This window comes from Phyllobates terribilis, unplaced genomic scaffold (assembly GCF_046119375.1).
Source record: "Phyllobates terribilis strain yellow unplaced genomic scaffold, ASM4611937v1 Scaffold_5__5_contigs__length_657084704, whole genome shotgun sequence".
NCBI lineage: Eukaryota > Metazoa > Chordata > Amphibia > Anura > Dendrobatidae > Phyllobates > Phyllobates terribilis.
The window spans coordinates 77,043,404-77,059,841 of record NW_027362765.1 but is presented as its reverse complement, the minus strand read 5'-3'; the positions used below and the strand labels follow the sequence as shown (position 1 = coordinate 77,059,841).

Here is a 16,438-nt window from a genome sequence, read left to right as displayed (position 1 = left end):
CTGCGCGTGTCATAATAGGCTCTGAGCCTTTATATACCTGTGCACAGCAGCAGCCACCTTCAGTCTGCTGCTGGACAGCCAGCAGCAGCAGCAGCAGGAGAGGTATGTAATCAGGAGCCCTCCTGCTAAGGGTAGACAGCTGCTCGTTCCACCCCACCCCCCGCCTTAATTGGTTCTCCTCCCTTCCAACGGTGTTGAGGCGGGTGGGAACAGCAGGGGGTGAAGGTGCTGTGTTTAAAGAGGTGGAGTTATGCAGATCTAAAACGCGTGGATTGCAGCAGCAGCAAGCCGAAAAGCGCAGGCATGTAAGGGATCTAGAGGTTGACAACATGTCTTCTTAACGGGAGTCCAGGAGCTCATCTCCACAAATGGACTTTTCAGGATCCTTGGGTGGCTCCGTAGTTTGAAACCAATTCTGGTTATCGCTTCTCGGCCTTTTGGCTAAGATCAAGTGTAGTATCTGTTCTTATCAGTTTAATATCTGATACGTCCCCTATCTGGGGACCATATATTAAATGGATTTTTAGAACAGGGAGATGGAAAAAGAGCTTGCTCTGTCCACTCCACGCATTGACCTGGTATTGCAGTATCTCCAGGACCGGTGCACCCCTTCTTTAATGCAGTTTCTAAAATCAGAAAGAATTGAATTCAATGTTTTTTGTTCATTTTGCTTGTTTGTCGGATTTTGGGATGGACTCTTTGGCTTTGCTTTTCTTCTCCTCATTGGATTTTTCATGTTCAAAGTTGCAGAAGCCAGATTACAAGCTCATTTTGGTTCAACTTCAGCAACTGTGCATTGCATTGCCATGTAATGTGATGCAATGCTATCTTTCTAGCTCTCCCTTTTTACTTCCTTTTGGATAAACAGACATATTAGGCAAGCATTTTGGAGCTTTCACCTAAATAACTACAGGTGGTGAGATAAGCTGCACAATATAATTGACCTTTCAGTATATTGTTGCACACACACCATCTATTTAGCAAATGCCCTTGTTATCAACAGCAGCCTTTTAAACTCACCTGAGCTAACAGGTATGTGCGCTGGTTACTCTGCTGCGCTTAAAATTTCTTTTTTGGTTTGCTACAATGCCTTTTCTGAAACGTTGTCTCCTTCTGCTGGAACACTGACTTCTTTCATTTAATGCCTGCAGACTATAAAAGAGAACCCAACCCAAAAAGTTTGGTTGATTAGTCTGTGGCATTCTGTTAAACTGTTGCTTATGGCGGTCTCTGTGAGCTTCTCAGCGACATTCAGCCAGCCAGGTATCCTGCCTGCAGTAGATGGAATGTGGCAATGGAACGCTGGCTGCGCGTGTCATAAAAGGCTCTGAGTCTTTATATACCTGTGCACAGCAGCAGCCACCTTCAGTCTGCTGCTGGACAGCCAGCAGCAGCAGCAGCAGGAGAGGTATGTAATCAGGAGCCCTCCTGCTAAGGGTAGACAGCTGCTCGTTCCACCCCACCCCCCGCCTTAATTGGTTCTCCTCCCTTCCAACGGTGTTGAGGCGGGTGGGAACAGCAGGGGGTGAAGGTGCTGTGTTTAAAGAGGTGGAGTTATGCAGATCTAAAACGCGTGGATTGCAGCAGCAGCAAGCCGAAAAGTGCAGGCATGTAAGGGATCTAGAGGTTGACAACATGTCTTCTTAACGGGAGTCCAGGAGCTCATCTCCACAAATGGACTTTTCAGGATCCTTGGGTGGCTCCGTAGTTTGAAACCAATTCTGGTTATCGCTTCTCGGCCTTTTGGCTAAGATCAAGTGTAGTATCTGTTCTTATCAGTTTAATATCTGATACGTCCCCTATCTGGGGACCATATATTAAATGGATTTTTAGAACAGGGAGATGGAAAAAGAGCTTGCTCTGTCCACTCCACGCATTGACCTGATATTGCAGTATCTCCAGGACCGGTGCACCCCTTCTTTAATGCAGTTTCTAAAATCAGAAAGAATTGAATTCAATGTTTTTTGTTCATTTTGCTTGTTTGTCGGATTTTGGGATGGACTCTTTGGCTTTGCTTTTCTTCTCCTCATTGGATTTTTCATGTTCAAAGTTGCAGAAGCCAGATTACAAGCTCATTTTGGTTCAACTTCAGCAACTGTGCATTGCATTGCCATGTAATGTGATGCAATGCTATCTTTCTAGCTCTCCCTTTTTACTTCCTTTTGGATAAACAGACATATTAGGCAAGCATTTTGGAGCTTTCACCTAAATAACTACAGGTGGTGAGATAAGCTGCACAATATAATTGACCTTTCAGTATATTGTTGCACACACACCATCTATTTAGCAAATGCCCTTGTTATCAACAGCAGCCTTTTAAACTCACCTGAGCTAACAGGTATGTGCGCTGGTTACTCTGCTGCGCTTAAAATTTCTTTTTTGGTTTGCTACAATGCCTTTTCTGAAACGTTGTCTCCTTCTGCTGGAACACTGACTTCTTTCATTTAATGCCTGCAGACTATAAAAGAGAACCCAACCCAAAAAGTTTGGTTGATTAGTCTGTGGCATTCTGTTAAACTGTTGCTTATGGCGGTCTCTGTGAGCTTCTCAGCGACATTCAGCCAGCCAGGTATCCTGCCTGCAGTAGATGGAATGTGGCAATGGAACGCTGGCTGCGCGTGTCATAATAGGCTCTGAGCCTTTATATACCTGTGCACAGCAGCAGCCACCTTCAGTCTGCTGCTGGACAGCCAGCAGCAGCAGCAGCAGGAGAGGTATGTAATCAGGAGCCCTCCTGCTAAGGGTAGACAGCTGCTCGTTCCACCCCACCCCCCGCCTTAATTGGTTCTCCTCCCTTCCAACGGTGTTGAGGCGGGTGGGAACAGCAGGGGGTGAAGGTGCTGTGTTTAAAGAGGTGGAGTTATGCAGATCTAAAACGCGTGGATTGCAGCAGCAGCAAGCCGAAAAGTGCAGGCATGTAAGGGATCTAGAGGTTGACAACATGTCTTCTTAACGGGAGTCCAGGAGCTCATCTCCACAAATGGACTTTTCAGGATCCTTGGGTGGCTCCGTAGTTTGAAACCAATTCTGGTTATCGCTTCTCGGCCTTTTGGCTAAGATCAAGTGTAGTATCTGTTCTTATCAGTTTAATATCTGATACGTCCCCTATCTGGGGACCATATATTAAATGGATTTTTAGAACAGGGAGATGGAAAAAGAGCTTGCTCTGTCCACTCCACGCATTGACCTGATATTGCAGTATCTCCAGGACCGGTGCACCCCTTCTTTAATGCAGTTTCTAAAATCAGAAAGAATTGAATTCAATGTTTTTTGTTCATTTTGCTTGTTTGTCGGATTTTGGGATGGACTCTTTGGCTTTGCTTTTCTTCTCCTCATTGGATTTTTCATGTTCAAAGTTGCAGAAGCCAGATTACAAGCTCATTTTGGTTCAACTTCAGCAACTGTGCATTGCATTGCCATGTAATGTGATGCAATGCTATCTTTCTAGCTCTCCCTTTTTACTTCCTTTTGGATAAACAGACATATTAGGCAAGCATTTTGGAGCTTTCACCTAAATAACTACAGGTGGTGAGATAAGCTGCACAATATAATTGACCTTTCAGTATATTGTTGCACACACACCATCTATTTAGCAAATGCCCTTGTTATCAACAGCAGCCTTTTAAACTCACCTGAGCTAACAGGTATGTGCGCTGGTTACTCTGCTGCGCTTAAAATTTCTTTTTTGGTTTGCTACAATGCCTTTTCTGAAACGTTGTCTCCTTCTGCTGGAACACTGACTTCTTTCATTTAATGCCTGCAGACTATAAAAGAGAACCCAACCCAAAAAGTTTGGTTGATTAGTCTGTGGCATTCTGTTAAACTGTTGCTTATGGCGGTCTCTGTGAGCTTCTCAGCGACATTCAGCCAGCCAGGTATCCTGCCTGCAGTAGATGGAATGTGGCAATGGAACGCTGGCTGCGCGTGTCATAATAGGCTCTGAGCCTTTATATACCTGTGCACAGCAGCAGCCACCTTCAGTCTGCTGCTGGACAGCCAGCAGCAGCAGCAGCAGGAGAGGTATGTAATCAGGAGCCCTCCTGCTAAGGGTAGACAGCTGCTCGTTCCACCCCACCCCCCGCCTTAATTGGTTCTCCTCCCTTCCAACGGTGTTGAGGCGGGTGGGAACAGCAGGGGGTGAAGGTGCTGTGTTTAAAGAGGTGGAGTTATGCAGATCTAAAACGCGTGGATTGCAGCAGCAGCAAGCCGAAAAGTGCAGGCATGTAAGGGATCTAGAGGTTGACAACATGTCTTCTTAACGGGAGTCCAGGAGCTCATCTCCACAAATGGACTTTTCAGGATCCTTGGGTGGCTCCGTAGTTTGAAACCAATTCTGGTTATCGCTTCTCGGCCTTTTGGCTAAGATCAAGTGTAGTATCTGTTCTTATCAGTTTAATATCTGATACGTCCCCTATCTGGGGACCATATATTAAATGGATTTTTAGAACAGGGAGATGGAAAAAGAGCTTGCTCTGTCCACTCCACGCATTGACCTGGTATTGCAGTATCTCCAGGACCGGTGCACCCCTTCTTTAATGCAGTTTCTAAAATCAGAAAGAATTGAATTCAATGTTTTTTGTTCATTTTGCTTGTTTGTCGGATTTTGGGATGGACTCTTTGGCTTTGCTTTTCTTCTCCTCATTGGATTTTTCATGTTCAAAGTTGCAGAAGCCAGATTACAAGCTCATTTTGGTTCAACTTCAGCAACTGTGCATTGCATTGCCATGTAATGTGATGCAATGCTATCTTTCTAGCTCTCCCTTTTTACTTCCTTTTGGATAAACAGTCATATTAGGCAAGCATTTTGGAGCTTTCACCTAAATAACTACAGGTGGTGAGATAAGCTGCACAATATAATTGACCTTTCAGTATATTGTTGCACACACACCATCTATTTAGCAAATGCCCTTGTTATCAACAGCAGCCTTTTAAACTCACCTGAGCTAACAGGTATGTGCGCTGGTTACTCTGCTGCGCTTAAAATTTCTTTTTTGGTTTGCTACAATGCCTTTTCTGAAACGTTGTCTCCTTCTGCTGGAACACTGACTTCTTTCATTTAATGCCTGCAGACTATAAAAGAGAACCCAACCCAAAAAGTTTGGTTGATTAGTCTGTGGCATTCTGTTAAACTGTTGCTTATGGCGGTCTCTGTGAGCTTCTCAGCGACATTCAGCCAGCCAGGTATCCTGCCTGCAGTAGATGGAATGTGGCAATGGAACGCTGGCTGCGCGTGTCATAATAGGCTCTGAGCCTTTATATACCTGTGCACAGCAGCAGCCACCTTCAGTCTGCTGCTGGACAGCCAGCAGCAGCAGCAGCAGGAGAGGTATGTAATCAGGAGCCCTCCTGCTAAGGGTAGACAGCTGCTCGTTCCACCCCACCCCCCGCCTTAATTGGTTCTCCTCCCTTCCAACGGTGTTGAGGCGGGTGGGAACAGCAGGGGGTGAAGGTGCTGTGTTTAAAGAAGTGGAGTTATGCAGATCTAAAACGCGTGGATTGCAGCAGCAGCAAGCCGAAAAGTGCAGGCATGTAAGGGATCTAGAGGTTGACAACATGTCTTCTTAACGGGAGTCCAGGAGCTCATCTCCACAAATGGACTTTTCAGGATCCTTGGGTGGCTCCGTAGTTTGAAACCAATTCTGGTTATCGCTTCTCGGCCTTTTGGCTAAGATCAAGTGTAGTATCTTTCGAAAAGGCGGTTTTGGATGTTGGCCGCCCTAGTAGATTGATACATTATGCACACTGGGGTTTAGGCGCTTGTTAGTACGCCAGGTGGCTAATATAGTCATCTGGTGGAAAGCATGGCCCCCCAGGATCGACGCCATTGGGCCGGGGAAGATCGAAAGCCCGAAGTGTGAAGTGCCCCAGGAGTGGTGACCCTGGGGTGCCTTAACTCACTGGGATTGGGAACCCCACTTGAGTTTATGGCACATTTGCACTAGCACTTCAATATTTCTTTCTTCACACACACCCTTATTCCGGGCCTTCTGGCCTTAGGATAGGGAATTTTTCAATTCCCGGTCGAAGGTCCGGGCAGTATTATACTGTGAAACCTTCACTATTTATTTAATTTTTTTTTGTCACTGTGTGTCCACTTTTTCACGTGTGTCCACGTCCTTACTAGGATTTTGTCGGGATGCGGTTCCCTTACGGGTTCCTCTCTTGGCAGGTCTAGGGGGGGAGTGTGTGGCCATCAGGTTCCGCTCCCCCCTGAACCCCACTGGCTCTCCTCTTTCGGGAGGAGAGCGTTGTTGGCTCCCCTCTTCCGGGAGGGGAGCACAGTCTTTGGCTCCCAGTGCCTTGCTCGGGTGAGAACTCGGGCAGGTGCTGGGGGTAAGATTGGGTCGCCTCTGGCTTCGGCTGGAGGTGGCTTTTTGTCCCTGTTCCTCGCTGTGGCCTTTTGGCTCGGAGGGACGGGGAATGGTTTGGGGGACCCTTCTCCTTTTGGAGAGGGTTTCAAGAAGACCAGCATCCTAGTGCACTTTTTTTTGTGGCACTTGTCACTTTTTTAAGCGCACTCGGGTTTTGTACACGAATTCGGGCTTTCGATAAAAAAAAAAAAATCTGTTCTTATCAGTTTAATATCTGATACGTCCCCTATCTGGGGACCATATATTAAATGGATTTTTAGAACAGGGAGATGGAAAAAGAGCTTGCTCTGTCCACTCCACGCATTGACCTGGTATTGCAGTATCTCCAGGACCGGTGCACCCCTTCTTTAATGCAGTTTCTAAAATCAGAAAGAATTGAATTCAATGTTTTTTGTTCATTTTGCTTGTTTGTCGGATTTTGGGATGGACTCTTTGGCTTTGCTTTTCTTCTCCTCATTGGATTTTTCATGTTCAAAGTTGCAGAAGCCAGATTACAAGCTCATTTTGGTTCAACTTCAGCAACTGTGCATTGCATTGCCATGTAATGTGATGCAATGCTATCTTTCTAGCTCTCCCTTTTTACTTCCTTTTGGATAAACAGACATATTAGGCAAGCATTTTGGAGCTTTCACCTAAATAACTACAGGTGGTGAGATAAGCTGCACAATATAATTGACCTTTCAGTATATTGTTGCACACACACCATCTATTTAGCAAATGCCCTTGTTATCAACAGCAGCCTTTTAAACTCACCTGAGCTAACAGGTATGTGCGCTGGTTACTCTGCTGCGCTTAAAATTTCTTTTTTGGTTTGCTACAATGCCTTTTCTGAAACGTTGTCTCCTTCTGCTGGAACACTGACTTCTTTCATTTAATGCCTGCAGACTATAAAAGAGAACCCAACCCAAAAAGTTTGGTTGATTAGTCTGTGGCATTCTGTTAAACTGTTGCTTATGGCGGTCTCTGTGAGCTTCTCAGCGACATTCAGCCAGCCAGGTATCCTGCCTGCAGTAGATGGAATGTGGCAATGGAACGCTGGCTGCGCGTGTCATAATAGGCTCTGAGCCTTTATATACCTGTGCACAGCAGCAGCCACCTTCAGTCTGCTGCTGGACAGCCAGCAGCAGCAGCAGCAGGAGAGGTATGTAATCAGGAGCCCTCCTGCTAAGGGTAGACAGCTGCTCGTTCCACCCCACCCCCCGCCTTAATTGGTTCTCCTCCCTTCCAACGGTGTTGAGGCGGGTGGGAACAGCAGGGGGTGAAGGTGCTGTGTTTAAAGAGGTGGAGTTATGCAGATCTAAAACGCGTGGATTGCAGCAGCAGCAAGCCGAAAAGTGCAGGCATGTAAGGGATCTAGAGGATGACAACATGTCTTCTTAACGGGAGTCCAGGAGCTCATCTCCACAAATGGACTTTTCAGGATCCTTGGGTGGCTCCGTAGTTTGAAACCAATTCTGGTTATCGCTTCTCGGCCTTTTGGCTAAGATCAAGTGTAGTATCTGTTCTTATCAGTTTAATATCTGATACGTCCCCTATCTGGGGACCATATATTAAATGGATTTTTAGAACAGGGAGATGGAAAAAGAGCTTGCTCTGTCCACTCCACGCATTGACCTGGTATTGCAGTATCTCCAGGACCGGTGCACCCCTTCTTTAATGCAGTTTCTAAAATCAGAAAGAATTGAATTCAATGTTTTTTGTTCATTTTGCTTGTTTGTCGGATTTTGGGATGGACTCTTTGGCTTTGCTTTTCTTCTCCTCATTGGATTTTTCATGTTCAAAGTTGCAGAAGCCAGATTACAAGCTCATTTTGGTTCAACTTCAGCAACTGTGCATTGCATTGCCATGTAATGTGATGCAATGCTATCTTTCTAGCTCTCCCTTTTTACTTCCTTTTGGATAAACAGACATATTAGGCAAGCATTTTGGAGCTTTCAACTAAATAACTACAGGTGGTGAGATAAGCTGCACAATATAATTGACCTTTCAGTATATTGTTGCACACACACCATCTATTTAGCAAATGCCCTTGTTATCAACAGCAGCCTTTTAAACTCACCTGAGCTAACAGGTATGTGCGCTGGTTACTCTGCTGCGCTTAAAATTTCTTTTTTGGTTTGCTACAATGCCTTTTCTGAAACGTTGTCTCCTTCTGCTGGAACACTGACTTCTTTCATTTAATGCCTGCAGACTATAAAAGAGAACCCAACCCAAAAAGTTTGGTTGATTAGTCTGTGGCATTCTGTTAAACTGTTGCTTATGGCGGTCTCTGTGAGCTTCTCAGCGACATTCAGCCAGCCAGGTATCCTGCCTGCAGTAGATGGAATGTGGCAATGGAACGCTGGCTGCGCGTGTCATAATAGGCTCTGAGCCTTTATATACCTGTGCACAGCAGCAGCCACCTTCAGTCTGCTGCTGGACAGCCAGCAGCAGCAGCAGCAGGAGAGGTATGTAATCAGGAGCCCTCCTGCTAAGGGTAGACAGCTGCTCGTTCCACCCCACCCCCCGCCTTAATTGGTTCTCCTCCCTTCCAACGGTGTTGAGGCGGGTGGGAACAGCAGGGGGTGAAGGTGCTGTGTTTAAAGAGGTGGAGTTATGCAGATCTAAAACGCGTGGATTGCAGCAGCAGCAAGCCGAAAAGTGCAGGCATGTAAGGGATCTAGAGGTTGACAACATGTCTTCTTAACGGGAGTCCAGGAGCTCATCTCCACAAATGGACTTTTCAGGATCCTTGGGTGGCTCCGTAGTTTGAAACCAATTCTGGTTATCGCTTCTCGGCCTTTTGGCTAAGATCAAGTGTAGTATCTGTTCTTATCAGTTTAATATCTGATACGTCCCCTATCTGGGGACCATATATTAAATGGATTTTTAGAACAGGGAGATGGAAAAAGAGCTTGCTCTGTCCACTCCACGCATTGACCTGGTATTGCAGTATCTCCAGGACCGGTGCACCCCTTCTTTAATGCAGTTTCTAAAATCAGAAAGAATTGAATTCAATGTTTTTTGTTCATTTTGCTTGTTTGTCGGATTTTGGGATGGACTCTTTGGCTTTGCTTTTCTTCTCCTCATTGGATTTTTCATGTTCAAAGTTGCAGAAGCCAGATTACAAGCTCATTTTGGTTCAACTTCAGCAACTGTGCATTGCATTGCCATGTAATGTGATGCAATGCTATCTTTCTAGCTCTCCCTTTTTACTTCCTTTTGGATAAACAGACATATTAGGCAAGTGTGGCACCCCAGGGGTCTGGTTTTCCACAGTAATGTAATGTTATGTCTGAGAGCAGGTGGGAGGTCCTTTGGTCAGGGATCCTGTGCATGCCACACCTCCTGCCCAGTCTTGGGAGGGGAAGAACTTCCCCTGTATAAACCCGGGGCTGAGGCACGGTCACACGCGTGGGACCAGCACCGCCATCGTGGAGCGGAAGCCATTAGAAGGCCCCGAGTCACCGGCCATACGGGTGAGCACCACACGGTACACTCAGGGACGTGGGCTACTTACATCAGCTTCTAGCAAGGTAGCCAGAAGAGTACAGTCAGTTTGGGAGGCCTACAACTACGCCTGGCCAGGGGAGATCCCATCTGCTCAAAGACTGACCAGGCCCCGTTTGCTAGCAAGTACTCCGGGAGGGTCTGTCGTTGTTACCAGTAAAGACCCTGAACTACACCGTACCGTCTCTGAGTGGTTCCTGCTACCCCCATCATCCAGGTCGGCTGCCCTGAGGCCATACCCCACCCGTTGGGGGTTATACTATCACGCTGCACAATCCTACCACCGGCCTCAGCGGTCTGCCCTGCAGCAGCAGCTTCCTGGCTGCACTCAACGGGTGGCGTAGTCATCAACTATTTACTACTAATAGACTGCCGTCTAGTTTGACTCCCTGGGCATGGACCGGGTCACCGCCACGAGACTACAACCCTCCACTGATCCGGCTCCGGGTAGGCTCCCGCGTGCGCAACGCAGCGCGACACAGGCCCAGGGGCGCGTCACAAGCATTTTGGAGCTTTCACCTAAATAACTACAGGTGGTGAGATAAGCTGCACAATATAATTGACCTTTCAGTATATTGTTGCACACACACCATCTATTTAGCAAATGCCCTTGTTATCAACAGCAGCCTTTTAAACTCACCTGAGCTAACAGGTATGTGCGCTGGTTACTCTGCTGCGCTTAAAATTTCTTTTTTGGTTTGCTACAATGCCTTTTCTGAAACGTCTCCTTCTGCTGGAACACTGACTTCTTTCATTTAATGCCTGCAGACTATAAAAGAGAACCCAACCCAAAAAGTTTGGTTGATTAGTCTGTGGCATTCTGTTAAACTGTTGCTTATGGCGGTCTCTGTGAGCTTCTCAGCGACATTCAGCCAGCCAGGTATCCTGCCTGCAGTAGATGGAATGTGGCAATGGAACGCTGGCTGCGCGTGTCATAATAGGTTCTGAGCCTTTATATACCTGTGCACAGCAGCAGCCACCTTCAGTCTGCTGCTGGACAGCCAGCAGCAGCAGCAGCAGGAGAGGTATGTAATCAGGAGCCCTCCTGCTAAGGGTACACAGCTGCTCGTTCCACCCCACCCCCCGCCTTAATTGGTTCTCCTCCCTTCCAACGGTGTTGAGGCGGGTGGGAACAGCAGGGGGTGAAGGTGCTGTGTTTAAAGAGGTGGAGTTATGCAGATCTAAAACGCGTGGATTGCAGCAGCAGCAAGCCGAAAAGTGCAGGCATGTAAGGGATCTAGAGGTTGACAACATGTCTTCTTAACGGGAGTCCAGGAGCTCATCTCCACAAATGGACTTTTCAGGATCCTTGGGTGGCTCCGTAGTTTGAAACCAATTCTGGTTATCGCTTCTCGGCCTTTTGGCTAAGATCAAGTGTAGTATCTGTTCTTATCAGTTTAATATCTGATACGTCCCCTATCTGGGGACCATATATTAAATGGATTTTTAGAACAGGGAGATGGAAAAAGAGCTTGCTCTGTCCACTCCACGCATTGACCTGGTATTGCAGTATCTCCAGGACCGGTGCACCCCTTCTTTAATGCAGTTTCTAAAATCAGAAAGAATTGAATTCAATGTTTTTTGTTCATTTTGCTTGTTTGTCGGATTTTGGGATGGACTCTTTGACTTTGCTTTTCTTCTCCTCATTGGATTTTTCATGTTCAGAGTTGCAGAAGCCAGATTACAAGCTCATTTTGGTTCAACTTCAGCAACTGTGCATTGCATTGCCATGTAATGTGATGCAATGCTATCTTTCTAGCTCTCCCTTTTTACTTCCTTTTGGATAAACAGACATATTAGGCAAGCATTTTGGAGCTTTCACCTAAATAACTACAGGTGGTGAGATAAGCTGCACAATATAATTGACCTTTCAGTATATTGTTGCACACACACCATCTATTTAGCAAATGCCCTTGTTATCAACAGCAGCCTTTTAAACTCACCTGAGCTAACAGGTATGTGCGCTGGTTACTCTGCTGCGCTTAAAATTTCTTTTTTGGTTTGCTACAATGCCTTTTCTGAAACGTTGTCTCCTTCTGCTGGAACACTGACTTCTTTCATTTAATGCCTGCAGACTATAAAAGAGAACCCAACCCAAAAAGTTTGGTTGATTAGTCTGTGGCATTCTGTTAAACTGTTGCTTATGGCGGTCTCTGTGAGCTTCTCAGCGACATTCAGCCAGCCAGGTATCCTGCCTGCAGTAGATGGAATGTGGCAATGGAACGCTGGCTGCGCGTGTCATAATAGGCTCTGAGCCTTTATATACCTGTGCACAGCAGCAGCCACCTTCAGTCTGCTGCTGGACAGCCAGCAGCAGCAGCAGCAGGAGAGGTATGTAATCAGGAGCCCTCCTGCTAAGGGTAGACAGCTGCTCGTTCCACCCCACCCCCCGCCTTAATTGGTTCTCCTCCCTTCCAACGGTGTTGAGGCGGGTGGGAACAGCAGGGGGTGAAGGTGCTGTGTTTAAAGAGGTGGAGTTATGCAGATCTAAAACGCGTGGATTGCAGCAGCAGCAAGCCGAAAAGTGCAGGCATGTAAGGGATCTAGAGGTTGACAACATGTCTTCTTAACGGGAGTCCAGGAGCTCATCTCCACAAATGGACTTTTCAGGATCCTTGGGTGGCTCCGTAGTTTGAAACCAATTCTGGTTATCGCTTCTCGGCCTTTTGGCTAAGATCAAGTGTAGTATCTTTCGAAAAGGCGGTTTTGGATGTTTGCCGCCCTAGTAGATTGATACATTATGCACACTGGGGTTTAGGCGCTTGTTAGTACGCCAGATGGCTAATATAGTCATCTGGTGGAAAGCATGGCCCCCCAGGATCGACGCCATTGGGCCGGGGAAGATCGAAAGCCCGAAGTGTGAAGTGCCCCAGGAGTGGTGACCCTGGGGTGCCTTAACTCACTGGGATTGGGAACCCCACTTGAATTTATGGCACATTTGCACTAGCACTTCAATATTTCTTTCTTCACACACACCCTTATTCCGGGCCTTCTGGCCTTAGGATGGGGAATTTTTCAATTCCCGGTCGAAGGTCCGGGCAGTATTATACTGTGAAACCTTCACTATTTATTTAATTTTTTTTTGTCACTGTGTGTCCACTTTTTCACGTGTGTCCACGTCCTTACTAGGATTTTGTCGGGATGCGGTTCCCTTACGGGTTCCTCTCTTGGCAGGTCTAGGGGGGGAGTGTGTGGCCATCAGGTTCCGCTCCCCCCTGAACCCCCCTGGCTCTCCTCTTTCGGGAGGAGAGCGTTGTTGGCTCCCCTCTTCCGGGAGGGGAGCACAGTCTTTGGCTCCCAGTGCCTTGCTCGGGTGAGAACTCGGGCAGGTATTGAGGGTAAGATTGGGTCGCCTCTGGCTCCGGCTGGAGGTGGCTATTTGTCCCTGTGCCTCGCTGTGGCCTTCTGGCTCGGAGGGACGGGGAATGGTTTGGGGGACCCTTCTCCTTTTGGAGAGGGTTTCAAGAAGACCAGCATCCTAGTGCACTTTTTTTTGTGGCACTTGTCACTTTTTTAAGCGCACTCGGGTTTTGTACACGAATTCGGGCTTTCGATAAAAAAAATCTGTTCTTATCAGTTTAATATCTGATACGTCCCCTATCTGGGGACCATATATTAAATGGATTTTTAGAACAGGGAGATGGAAAAAGAGCTTGCTCTGTCCACTCCACGCATTGACCTGGTATTGCAGTATCTCCAGGACCGGTGCACCCCTTCTTTAATGCAGTTTCTAAAATCAGAAAGAATTGAATTCAATGTTTTTTGTTCATTTTGCTTGTTTGTCGGATTTTGGGATGGACTCTTTGGCTTTGCTTTTCTTCTCCTCATTGGATTTTTCATGTTCAAAGTTGCAGAAGCCAGATTACAAGCTCATTTTGGTTCATCTTCAGCAACTGTGCATTGCATTGCCATGTAATGTGATGCAATGCTATCTTTCTAGCTCTCCCTTTTTACTTCCTTTTGGATAAACAGACATATTAGGCAAGCATTTTGGAGCTTTCACCTAAATAACTACAGGTGGTGAGATAAGCTGCACAATATAATTGACCTTTCAGTATATTGTTGCACACACACCATCTATTTAGCAAATGCCCTTGTTATCAACAGCAGCCTTTTAAACTCACCTGAGCTAACAGGTATGTGCGCTGGTTACTCTGCTGCGCTTAAAATTTCTTTTTTGGTTTGCTACAATGCCTTTTCTGAAACGTTGTCTCCTTCTGCTGGAACACTGACTTCTTTCATTTAATGCCTGCAGACTATAAAAGAGAACCCAACCCAAAAAGTTTGGTTGATTAGTCTGTGGCATTCTGTTAAACTGTTGCTTATGGCGGTCTCTGTGAGCTTCTCAGCGACATTCAGCCAGCCAGGTATCCTGCCTGCAGTAGATGGAATGTGGCAATGGAACGCTGGCTGCGCGTGTCATAATAGGCTCTGAGCCTTTATATACCTGTGCACAGCAGCAGCCACCTTCAGTCTGCTGCTGGACAGCCAGCAGCAGCAGCAGCGGGAGAGGTATGTAATCAGGAGCCCTCCTGCTAAGGGTAGACAGCTGCTCGTTCCACCCCACCCCCCGCCTTAATTGGTTCTCCTCCCTTCCAACGGTGTTGAGGCGGGTGGGAACAGCAGGGGGTGAAGGTGCTGTGTTTAAAGAGGTGGAGTTATGCAGATCTAAAACGCGTGGATTGCAGCAGCAGCAAGCCGAAAAGTGCAGGCATGTAAGGGATCTAGAGGTTGACAACATGTCTTCTTAACGGGAGTCCAGGAGCTCATCTCCACAAATGGACTTTTCAGGATCCTTGGGTGGCTCCGTAGTTTGAAACCAATTCTGGTTATCGCTTCTCGGCCTTTTGGCTAAGATCAAGTGTAGTATCTGTTCTTATCAGTTTAATATCTGATACGTCCCCTATCTGGGGACCATATATTAAATGGATTTTTAGAACAGGGAGATGGAAAAAGAGCTTGCTCTGTCCACTCCACGCATTGACCTGGTATTGCAGTATCTCCAGGACCGGTGCACCCCTTCTTTAATGCAGTTTCTAAAATCAGAAAGAATTGAATTCAATGTTTTTTGTTCATTTTGCTTGTTTGTCGGATTTTGGGATGGACTCTTTGGCTTTGCTTTTCTTCTCCTCATTGGATTTTTCATGTTCAAAGTTGCAGAAGCCAGATTACAAGCTCATTTTGGTTCAACTTCAGCAACTGTGCATTGCATTGCCATGTAATGTGATGCAATGCTATCTTTCTAGCTCTCCCTTTTTACTTCCTTTTGGATAAACAGACATATTAGGCAAGCATTTTGGAGCTTTCACCTAAATAACTACAGGTGGTGAGATAAGCTGCACAATATAATTGACCTTTCAGTATATTGTTGCACACACACCATCTATTTAGCAAATGCCCTTGTTATCAACAGCAGCCTTTTAAACTCACCTGAGCTAACAGGTATGTGCGCTGGTTACTCTGCTGCGCTTAAAATTTCTTTTTTGGTTTGCTACAATGCCTTTTCTGAAACGTTGTCTCCTTCTGCTGGAACACTGACTTCTTTCATTTAATGCCTGCAGACTATAAAAGAGAACCCAACCCAAAAAGTTTGGTTGATTAGTCTGTGGCATTCTGTTAAACTGTTGCTTATGGCGGTCTCTGTGAGCTTCTCAGCGACATTCAGCCAGCCAGGTATCCTGCCTGCAGTAGATGGAATGTGGCAATGGAACGCTGGCTGCGCGTGTCATAATAGGCTCTGAGCCTTTATATACCTGTGCACAGCAGCAGCCACCTTCAGTCTGCTGCTGGACAGCCAGCAGCAGCAGCAGCAGGAGAGGTATGTAATCAGGAGCCCTCCTGCTAAGGGTAGACAGCTGCTCGTTCCACCCCACCCCCCGCCTTAATTGGTTCTCCTCCCTTCCAACGGTGTTGAGGCGGGTGGGAACAGCAGGGGGTGAAGGTGCTGTGTTTAAAGAGGTGGAGTTATGCAGATCTAAAACGCGTGGATTGCAGCAGCAGCAAGCCGAAAAGCGCAGGCATGTAAGGGATCTAGAGGTTGACAACATGTCTTCTTAACGGGAGTCCAGGAGCTCATCTCCACAAATGGACTTTTCAGGATCCTTGGGTGGCTCCGTAGTTTGAAACCAATTCTGGTTATCGCTTCTCGGCCTTTTGGCTAAGATCAAGTGTAGTATCTGTTCTTATCAGTTTAATATCTGATACGTCCCCTATCTGGGGACCATATATTAAATGGATTTTTAGAACAGGGAGATGGAAAAAGAGCTTGCTCTGTCCACTCCACGCATTGACCTGGTATTGCAGTATCTCCAGGACCGGTGCACCCCTTCTTTAATGCAGTTTCTAAAATCAGAAAGAATTGAATTCAATGTTTTTTGTTCATTTTGCTTGTTTGTCGGATTTTGGGATGGACTCTTTGGCTTTGCTTTTCTTCTCCTCATTGGATTTTTCATGTTCAAAGTTGCAGAAGCCAGATTACAAGCTCATTTTGGTTCAACTTCAGCAACTGTGCATTGCATTGCCATGTAATGTGATGCAATGCTATCTTTCTAGCTCTCCCTTTTTACTTCCTTTTGGAT

The 16,438-nt window shown here is 46.4% G+C and overlaps 10 non-coding genes and 3 pseudogenes across 10 annotated transcripts; all 13 read left to right on the top strand.

The window, feature by feature from the left end:
- Positions 1 to 421: 421 nt before the first annotated feature.
- Positions 422 to 612, top strand: LOC141273928 (U2 spliceosomal RNA). Its single transcript, XR_012322228.1, has one exon. It is a non-coding gene; the product is annotated as a U2 spliceosomal RNA (small nuclear RNA).
- A 1,115-nt stretch (positions 613 to 1,727) lies between these two features.
- Positions 1,728 to 1,918, top strand: LOC141149884 (U2 spliceosomal RNA). The gene has a single exon (XR_012246165.1). It is a non-coding gene; the product is annotated as a U2 spliceosomal RNA (small nuclear RNA).
- Positions 1,919 to 3,033: 1,115 nt separating this feature from the next.
- Positions 3,034 to 3,224, top strand: LOC141149883 (U2 spliceosomal RNA). Its single transcript, XR_012246164.1, has one exon. It is a non-coding gene; the product is annotated as a U2 spliceosomal RNA (small nuclear RNA).
- Positions 3,225 to 4,339: 1,115 nt separating this feature from the next.
- On the top strand, positions 4,340 to 4,530 carry LOC141273927 (U2 spliceosomal RNA). Its single transcript, XR_012322227.1, has one exon. It is a non-coding gene; the product is annotated as a U2 spliceosomal RNA (small nuclear RNA).
- Positions 4,531 to 5,645: 1,115 nt separating this feature from the next.
- Positions 5,646 to 5,737, top strand: LOC141151218 (U2 spliceosomal RNA; annotated as a pseudogene).
- Positions 5,738 to 6,531: 794 nt separating this feature from the next.
- LOC141150494 (U2 spliceosomal RNA) lies at positions 6,532 to 6,716 on the top strand. Its single transcript, XR_012246683.1, has one exon. It is a non-coding gene; the product is annotated as a U2 spliceosomal RNA (small nuclear RNA).
- A 1,115-nt stretch (positions 6,717 to 7,831) lies between these two features.
- Positions 7,832 to 8,022, top strand: LOC141273926 (U2 spliceosomal RNA). Its single transcript, XR_012322226.1, has one exon. It is a non-coding gene; the product is annotated as a U2 spliceosomal RNA (small nuclear RNA).
- A 1,115-nt stretch (positions 8,023 to 9,137) lies between these two features.
- On the top strand, positions 9,138 to 9,328 carry LOC141273925 (U2 spliceosomal RNA). The gene has a single exon (XR_012322225.1). It is a non-coding gene; the product is annotated as a U2 spliceosomal RNA (small nuclear RNA).
- Positions 9,329 to 11,204: 1,876 nt separating this feature from the next.
- Positions 11,205 to 11,395, top strand: LOC141273923 (U2 spliceosomal RNA). The gene has a single exon (XR_012322223.1). It is a non-coding gene; the product is annotated as a U2 spliceosomal RNA (small nuclear RNA).
- A 1,115-nt stretch (positions 11,396 to 12,510) lies between these two features.
- Positions 12,511 to 12,602, top strand: LOC141151179 (U2 spliceosomal RNA; annotated as a pseudogene).
- A 794-nt stretch (positions 12,603 to 13,396) lies between these two features.
- LOC141150332 (U2 spliceosomal RNA) lies at positions 13,397 to 13,576 on the top strand (annotated as a pseudogene).
- A 1,115-nt stretch (positions 13,577 to 14,691) lies between these two features.
- Positions 14,692 to 14,882, top strand: LOC141273922 (U2 spliceosomal RNA). Its single transcript, XR_012322222.1, has one exon. It is a non-coding gene; the product is annotated as a U2 spliceosomal RNA (small nuclear RNA).
- A 1,115-nt stretch (positions 14,883 to 15,997) lies between these two features.
- On the top strand, positions 15,998 to 16,188 carry LOC141273921 (U2 spliceosomal RNA). Its single transcript, XR_012322221.1, has one exon. It is a non-coding gene; the product is annotated as a U2 spliceosomal RNA (small nuclear RNA).
- Positions 16,189 to 16,438: the final 250 nt, after the last annotated feature.